The sequence below is a fragment of the Mus caroli genome, chromosome 8 (assembly GCF_900094665.2).
Source record: "Mus caroli chromosome 8, CAROLI_EIJ_v1.1, whole genome shotgun sequence".
NCBI lineage: Eukaryota > Metazoa > Chordata > Mammalia > Rodentia > Muridae > Mus > Mus caroli.
The window spans coordinates 98,997,157-99,006,452 of NC_034577.1; the positions used below are offsets into that span (position 1 = coordinate 98,997,157).

The 9,296-nt window shown below is 44.9% G+C and overlaps 1 long non-coding RNA gene across 1 annotated transcript in view; it reads left to right on the plus strand.

The window, feature by feature from the left end:
- LOC110299647 overlaps window positions 1–4,693 on the plus strand; it is a 13,771-nt gene extending 9,078 nt beyond the window's left edge. Inside the window, exon 3 of the long non-coding RNA XR_002378502.1 lies at window positions 4,085–4,693. This is a non-coding gene — a long non-coding RNA (uncharacterized LOC110299647). The remainder of the gene's footprint in view (window positions 1–4,084) is intronic.
- Window positions 4,694–9,296: the final 4,603 nt, after the last annotated feature.

Here is a 9,296-nt window from a genome sequence, read left to right on the forward strand (position 1 = left end):
GAACTCATTATGTAGCCAGAGTTTACCTTGAACTCCAGGTCCTTCTGCCTCCATCTCCTTGGTGCTGGGAGCTGGCTGCCACACCTGCTTTTAGGCAACACTGCTGATCCCTCCCAGGGCTTCCCACAGGATAAGGAGGGGCTCTGCCATCTGACCTGCAGTCCAGGCCCTAGGTAGTTACCTCTCGCCTTCACTCATTTACTGCCTGTGTTTGTGTCTTTGAGGAGCTCAAACCAATGTTGGGAATGAGTTTAGGGATGTGGGCGATGCTGTCATGGCAGAAACTGCTTCCCAGTTCCTTTGCCGCTGCCGCTGCTGCTGCCGCCACCACCAACGTCGTTGTCCTCCTCCACCTTTTTACTAGCCTTCTTCCTTTCCAAAACAACCCATACAAAGGTTCGTTCGACTGCTCAACTGTGAATCAAGAAGGACGTGTCTGTGTCAAGACACAACAAAGAGGAGGTGCCCAGGTTTGGGTTTCTGATGGCTTCAGAATCAGGGACAGTGGTATATTTTAGGAAAGAGCCTGGAAGCAACTCTCTGGGCAGGGTCACCAGTCAGGCTCACTGGTATCCAAAGAGTCCTCACTTCCACCTGCTCAGGAAAGCTTTTTTCTCCTTCCTTCCTTCCTTCCTTCCTTCCTTCCTTCCTTCCTTCCTTCCTTCCTTCCTTCCTTCCTTCCTTCCTTCTTTCTTTCTTTCTTAACCAGAAAAAGCAAAGACTCAGTCCTCCACAATTGGCTGCTATGATATGATATGATATCACTAGTTCTTCCGTGTTAAAACACAACTCCTAATTTGCATTGGGCAAACCCTCTGGGTTTTAAAACTAGTTTAGTCTTGATTTCCTGGCTTGCGTTATTTCCTTTCAACACACACCTGCTAAATAAGATGTCTTTGTTAACACGAATTAAGAATGCTTTGTTCTTTTACAGCTTTGTGAATGAAGTTTTAGAAATGTGTTAGCATGTTTTTTTTTTTCTAAAATAAGCTCCTTAAAAATATACAAATTCTTAGACATGAAACTAAAGAAAAATCTCTAGGCTTTTGTGTGAAAATATTTCTCTCTCTCTGTCTCTCTCTGTGTGTATGTGTGTGTGTGTGTGTGTGTGTGTGTGTGTGTGTGTGTGTGAGAGAGAGAGAGAGAGAGAGAGAGAGAGAGAGAGAGAGAGAGAGAGAGAGATGGGCTTTATTCATCATTGTACTTAGAAACATTGAAATACCAAAGGAAACTTGTTTTTCATTGTAAGGAAAGGAACTGGAAACACTAGCAACATGTAAATATTGTTTCCTGGTAAGTTATAATCACATTACTCTTGGATTACATGTTAGACCATGCTGGTACCAAAAGACCACTTCCCAGTGATGTCATTGCTTTGGGAGGCAGAGATAGGCGAGGTCTAGCGCATGCACTGACTAGGGTAGAACTGGCTTCATTTGCAAACAGGCCTTTGGTTTTGTTGTTTGTTTGTTTGCTGCTTCCGGACCCTCTCGTTTCTTCTAGTTGAACTCTTAGGCAAAATTCCTTAGACACAGACACTTCATGAGTATCAGGACGGTGTCTCTCTGCCTTCTGTTAATCTTACAGGAAGATCCAAGGTAGAGTTGAGGTTTGTGGAGAAAAGTACCCGCCTCATCACCGTATGGAAACAATAAGAATCAAGTTGCCACGCTTCGTAAATCAGGCTCATTTTATCTTAATGTTCTTTTGTTCGTTTCTGATTTTACACTTCTACGATGAACACACTTGGTTTGGTGAATGTACGCTGGAGACAGGATGATGCCGCCGTGGCTCCAGAATGTCCACTAGTGGGCGCTGCAGCGCTACCAACATTGTACGTATGAGTCTATATTTTTAATCCGAGCACAGTATTAAAAAAAAAAAAATCACAGAGTAAATGGTGAGTTTTCATCCCTTCATAGCAGCTCTCCTGTCAAGAAAGACACCAAAAATATAGCTGGAAGATGCTATCTGCTGAAATTATTTACTAAAAATTTAGAACAGAATGGCAGGGTGGGGATCTGTCCCGTTTCTGCCAACATTCATTTATATTTGCAAATTGTCACGTTTATTCTTGTTTGATAGGCATGGACTCTGAGTTCACATTATGCAGAAAAAAAAGGTACTTAATGGCCTCGTCCAAAATTAACACTACTTATTAGGCGAACACCCTGCCTTTTTTTTTTCTATCAAAGAAAGGCCGTTCATGTGTTCAGTCTATATGATTTTGAGTAGGAAGCAGTACGTGGTTGGGGCTAAGATGTCTGTTTGATATTTAGAGGCGAATTTGATGCTTTAATAAGGGAATCCTCTGTCTCCCTCATCCATCATCCCGCATCTTCATCCATCCAAACACCACTGTAAAGTTGTCAGAGCCTTTTCCATATTCAGTACTTGTATAAATAATGGCTGCTGTGATTTGAGGGAAAAAAAAAGGCGGTGTGCATTTCCCAGTGATGTTATATATCTGATCACAGCCCTGGCGACACCTCAGAGGTTTTGTTTAAGCTTGCTGCAGCCTCGTGCATATCATTTAAGTGCTAGAGTCAAAGACCATTTTGTATGTTGACCATTATTGTGGTTAGTACTTGCTGAAATGAAATCAGTTTTGTAATGGTGGTGGTGATGGTGTGTGTGTGTGTGTGTGTGCGCACGCTCTAGCACATGCATGTGTGTGTATATGTTTATGTGTGCATGTGTATGCATGCATATATGTGTGCATGTGTATGTGTGTGTGTGTGCATGTGTGTGTGCACATGTACATACGTGTGTGTTGTACAGCAGGGATAGAACACAGCCTCTGCCTGATCATTTCATTTTTTTTTTTTTTTATCATTGCCCATCAGTTTTTCTCCTCTACTCTGCTGTCTTAGGGATTATGCAGGTTCAGTGCAATATTCTGAAATTAATCAAAGCAAGCAAAACCCCATGCCTTATTATCCATGGTGGGGGAGAGAGAGGCTTCCAGGACCCACAGAGCTTTGTGATGCCGTCCAGTTGTATAACTAGAATTTTATACATTATCTTATATATATAAAAAAAGAGGCTCTGGTTTTCACACAATGAAACCCTTTCATGTTAAGTTGTCCAGGCAGTGGATGGCTGCGTGTGTCAGTGACAAAGGCTTGCGATTTAACTGATGCATTGTACCCTTTTCCTTATTTAAATGAGGAACTCATGAGGGTGTGTGTGTGTGACAATATCCAATATCCATTTTTTCTTTTCTTTCTTTCTTCTTCTTTTTATTTTTAAGCTTAGCAGACCAACTCTAAGTCCCTAATGCAGTAATACGGTATGGGTCATGGCAGCTTTGAAAAAAAAAAACGAGGCACGAGCAAACTTCCAGCACGCTTATCCAGTCTGGACCTTGCGTTCTGTCTCATCTTTTGATAATCAGGCTCTCCAAATTATTTGTTTCCACTAAATTAGTGGCCATTGTACAGATTGCAGACACTTAGTCTGATTGAAAGTGATCAAAGGAGATTATGCACTGGGCTGGCTGAGCGAAGGTTCTGATTTGACCCACTGCCTGGAGAGAAAGTATCTAATCTTATAAACCCCATTCACTTCTGCTGGGCTTTGTGACACGGCCCGGAACACATTAGACCTCTTTGTCTTAGTTCAGAGGAAGATGAAGGTGGGTTGGGTTGAGCCGGCACATGAGACAAATGGATGGAGACCCTGGGTGGTATTCTTTTCGTGGTGTCTTGAACTCTGTGTGTGTCAGGGTAGAGGGGGCTCTGCCTCCCTTCCCGATGGTAAATTCCCACCATCTTGGAGGAAGACACGGCTTCATTATTTATCAAGTGTGTTCTCGGTGTCAGAGGCTGTTACAGATCTTATGTTTCAAATCTAACCGTATTTATGTGTGTTTATGTAGCTTGTCCTACGAAACAGAAACATAGCCGGCCGGGTTTGTGGGTATGGAAGTGAGGAGAAGGAGGTGGGGTGGGGGTGATGGGAAGATGACTGGCACTGCCTGCTAGAACGTCTGCCATGTCCTCCTGCCTCATCTAGAAAAGTGATTCAGATGCCCTCTCTCTCTCTCTCTCTGAATGTTGATTTCTGTTTTGTTTTTACAGAGAAAGAACTCCAGAGATGGAAAGAAAACAAAGAATTGTTATCTGGGAGCTGTTGGTAGGAGGTGAAGTGCATTCAGTCATGGAGGAAACCAGTGTGGAGGGTCCTTGAAAAATTGAAAATGGAACTGCTACTGCTTGACCAGACATGGTTGATGGCTTACATCCGGAGGAAGTGAAATGAGTACATCCAAGTGTCATCCGCTATTCCATGCTCATTCAGCCTTGTCCCCAAGAGCTGAGGCCCAGAATCCACCTACCTGCCTGTCTATCACGGATGCTGGGATGATACACAGTGGAATATTATATACCCCTAAAAAAGAAGGAATTCGTGTAATCTGGGAGATAATAGTTGAATCTGGAGCATATTCAGCCATGGGGAGTCAGTCAGGAACAGAAAACTAAATAACATGTGATCTCATTCCTATGTAAAATCTAGAAGGAGGGGGAGAGGAGGAGAAAGGAAGGAAGAAAGAAATTCTTAAAATAGGACAGTGTTTGCAGGGTATTGGGGAGATATTGGCCAAAGCAAGATTTCAATTAGATATAAAAATGAGTTCAGATCTACTGTTCAAGAAGGGAATCATAGTTCATAATAAAAATGATATATTTTGAAACCTGCTAAGAGAGATTTTTATGTGTTCTCACCCTAAAACTAACTATATGAGACAATGCGTGTTAATGAGCTCAATTAGGCCACTCTACAACGAATATAACTTTCAAAACAGCACTAAATAGAACCCGTTTTTATTCATCAATTAAACAAATGTTCTGGAAATAGCTCCTTCCCTTTGGAGTTGCGGATTGATTCTGCGTGAGGGTGTTTGGCTCTGTGCTTCAGTTGGCTGGAGTCTATCGCTGTAATCTGTCCCCTCAAAGTTGTCACCTTTTAAAGTTTGAAATCAGATTGGCTAGGATGAGGTAGGGATGAGGGAAGAAGATCAAAGGATTACACGAGGTGGAGTCAGGCTGAGAAGGGTCACCGAGGGTTAGGGACTTGTGTGGCAAGCATTTTCTCTCTGGCTTGAGCCAAGCTACTTGGCAGGAGATGACCACGTGACCAGGGTGCTGCATGCGCATGCGTATGCATCAGGCTCCACGGGTCTTTCCCTATCCTCTTTCATGTTAGAGTTTCCTGGCCCTCATCACTCACCAGTGAAAGAAAGTGGCCCACTAGTGGTATGTACTGTACCTGGTTCTCAAGTGAGTGGGACCAACCTTACATTTTAACATTGTCATTGGGATAATTGGCAGAGGGCTCCCATGCTCCCCTCTTACGCATAGTTTAGATGTCAGAGAATAGCCACCGGGACTCAGTCTGGCTTTGTTTCCTTTAATCTCTGACAGGACTGTCTAGTGTTGATTCAAACCAGGAGGGGCTCCGCGCTGTGAGTGAGGGAACTCACTCAGACCCTTTCATGGCCCTGGGTAGGTAGAGGTGCCAAGTGAATGTTCTATCTAGTTCCTCAAGTATCTGATGAGGGTCTTGCTTGATGGTCTCCAGAACATTCGGTTGCATGAACCCCTCATCTGTCTCTTTCGTGTTCTGGTCCCCTTAGAGGGCAGGGATGACACAAGGTCAAAAGGAAGGAGAGAGCAAAACCCCCTGGAGTCAGACTGTGGCCCTTCTCTGGTTCCCTCTCTTTGCCTTTTGTCTTACAGAGGGAACTACTGGTCTGCAAGTTGCTGTGCAGATGGCTGGGCGCGGGGCTGGCCCTCCAGCTGGGCTGACTTAACCCCAGAGTGTTTGTGTTTGCCTTTGACAGCCAAGACAGAGAGGAGGGGAAGCTGGTTCCAGCAGGATGAGCCTCCCCTCCTTTCCTCCAACAGCAGCTGGTGGAATGTCTAGGCTGTTCTCCTGCCACGCACCGAGTGAAGTTTGGATGGGGGACAGATGTATTCTCTAGCAAGGAATCCCAGCTCTTCTTCTGGAGCATGCGCAGTCACTGCCTACCCCAGGGCACAGGACTCCCCAGCTCAGTGCTCACGTAGCTGCCTTTCTTCGGGAGGCAGATATCAAAACAAGAAGCAGGGGGGTAGTTTATGCCCATTTTCTAGATGAGGTAATAGAGGTAAGGGAAGGTGACCAGTGTTCCTAGACTTAAATATATTGTTCAAAAGACACAGGTCAAATCAGTTGTCTAAAGGGGAATCATCTGGGAACATGCATTTCTTTTGTGAGTGTGTATGTGTGTTTGTGCTCCTGTGTGCGCTCTGGTCTGTGTGAGTCAGAGGCTGGTATTGGTTCCCGATTTCTTCCCCCCCCAGTCTCTTCCTGAACCCGGAGCTTACCCATTGGGTGAGGCTTACCCATTGGGCGGGGCTTACCCATCGGATCTTCCTGTCTTTGCCTTGGCCGCAACAGGATTACAACACTACATTTTTCCACGGATGCTGAGGACCCAACTCAGGTCCCTACCTGTATGTAGCCAGCATCTTACTGACTGAGCCATCATCCCACATCCTGCCTACTCCGGCCCTGGGATAGGATATTTCTAACGTACTCTGTTGTGATAGTGCTGTACTGGTGATCTGCGACCCATTCTTGGAAGTTTGTTTTCAAAGCAGAACATCTAAGTACATAGGGAATGTGTGAAACACATACTAGAACATGCTTCTTGCATTTTGGCCCAGCACACAAGCCAAGATACCGGATTGATGATAAAACGCTTATACGGGTAGGGAACACATACTGGTGGTTTAGACGCCAGAGCAATCAGACGGGCAGGCAGCTTTGCTGTTGTTCAGCAGAATCAGCTAGTTAGGCTTGCTCATAGCTGTTACTAGTCTTTCTCGGATAGTAAAAACTGGAGCCTGTCTCTGAAGCATCTAGATTTCAGTAGTGTTTATCACAGAAGGGGATTCCCAGCTGATTCTCATTTTATTCCTCTAAAGCCCCCACACACACTGTGTGGTGCACGGGCGTATGTGAGTGAGTGCGTGTGTGTTCACAAGTGGAGTATGTGTGCATGTTGCCGGTCCAGTGTTACTGTTTCTAACTATACTTCTGTTCTCTATTTCCTGTTGTTATCTGAGGGGAGCTGGCCCCCAAACAGCCTCTTCCCCGTGCTGCTGCTCACAAACCTCTCACCAACCTACAGCGACTCGCACACATCTGTGTGGAAAAAAGCTGCTGCCCTCAGCTGCAGGAGTTTATGTCTTTCTCTCCTCCAGATGATTTCCCCAAAGTATGTAATAGTCGTCTAATGGGGAGCAGGTGGGAGAAGAAACGCAGTCATTTTGAACAAAGGGAACAGATGTAAATTGCAGCATGAAGGATTTAGGTTAGACATCCACATAAGAGGACAATTCTCTCCTGCCGGTAAGAGGGGTAAAACACTGGGGCACAGGATCAAAGCTGAACTGTGGCACATTTTTTTGGGGGGGGCATTTGAAAGAAAAGGGCAGGTGGTCTGCTTGCATGTCTTCAGTACAGGCTCCTCACTGCAGGAGGAGATTCCGTTCTGAGGGGTTTGTGGTCATTTCCAGTTCTGTGTCACCTAAGATGAATTCTGAATACCACTGATGAGGAACCATGTCAGACAGATGAGAGAGAGAGAGAAAGAGAGAGAGAGAGAGCGAGCCAGAGGGAGAGAGGGAGAGTGAGGCTGTTTCACATCAGTCTCGGAGACACTAAAATGCCAGTTTTGGCATGGGGAGACATGTGTATTATTTAATATTAGACTTTCACTTGCATGTCTGGTGACAGAAATGATCACATACATGCATATGCATGGTGTATGTGCTCATGTGTGTGCATCAGTGTGCGTGTATGTGTGATAGAAATTCTCACTGGTCAGGGGTTCAAATCTTAGGGTCTGCTGGCTGACTGGTGTACTCTAGGGATCTGTCTTTGTCTACCTCACTATTGCTGGGGTTGCAAGCAGGCAACTATACCTGACTTTTTCTATATAGGTGCTGGGGATCAAACTCAAGTCGTCGTGCTTGTAGGGTAAGCATGTCCCTGACTGAGCCATCTCCTTAGCTGGTAGAAATTGGAATTGTCGAAGGTTTGAAACACCCAATAGGTCATCAGCAATAATTGAGGGGCAAGAGGCCGATCTCGCATTCTTTCTCCCAAGTTTTGAATCTTCCAACTTGTTGGTGTCTGCAAATGGAATGGGGTCTAGAGAGCCAACAGGCACCAACTCTCCTCACTAGGAATGAGTCAGATAGTGGATGCCCACACACAGATCTAAAATGGCCACACTCCTGTTCTTTGAGCCCAATAACATTTGGAAACTTCTTTCTCCAGAGAGAACGGCCATGTCTAAAAGGAATGGAGAGGAAACTTCATCAGCTTTTCAGAGGACCCTGAAAGTAAACTGTAGCATGTCTTCTAGGTGATTAAAGGCAACTTGTTATAGACAGAAGACCATATGCATACATACATACACACACACACGCACGCATGCATGCATATACACACATACATAAAACACATGTATACACAAAACACACACATATATGAACACAGATACACACACATGTGCATTCACACGTAGAGGTGAGAAACAGGCATTTGAGTTTCTAGTGAATATTTATTTTCACTAGAAAATTATTGGGGTCAGTGACAGTGGGTGCATGTGAAATTCACAGCTGGCCAATGGGAGCCAGAGGCATCCTCCAAGCTTAGGGAAGTCAGGGTACCCTCAGACCTGTGAGCCAATGGCTGGCTTTGGAAGCTAGGATGGAGGAGGAAGCAGATGCCGGACCCAGTAGCTGGCTGTTAGGCATGGGGTGGACCATCCCGGGCTCCATCTGTTTTCTGTAGGTATTTACACCCCTGTCCCAGAGTCAGCTGCTTCTCCTGGGTTGCATCAGACAGACAGACACACAGACAGCATGTGAGAAACTACATTCTGTGGTGATGGTGCTTTTGAGTTTTAAATCCAAGGTAGTAAAATGATAATTTCTTAGTCCACAAAGTCCCTGGCAGTTTTCATTACATTTAAACATTTTGCCAATCCAAAGTATCCCAGGGCTGGGGACATGTGCTGGAATACTTGTCTAGCATGCTCAAGGCCCCTCTTTCTTTCTTTCTTTCTTTCTTTCTTTCTTTCTTTCTTTCTTTCTTTCTTTCTTTCTTTCTCTCTCTCTCTCTCTCTCTCTCCCTCCCTCCCTCCCTCTGTCTCTCTTTCTTTCTTTCTTTCTTTCTTTCTTTCTTTCTTTCTTTCTTTCTTTCTTTCTTTCTTCCTTCCTTCCTTCCTTCCTTCC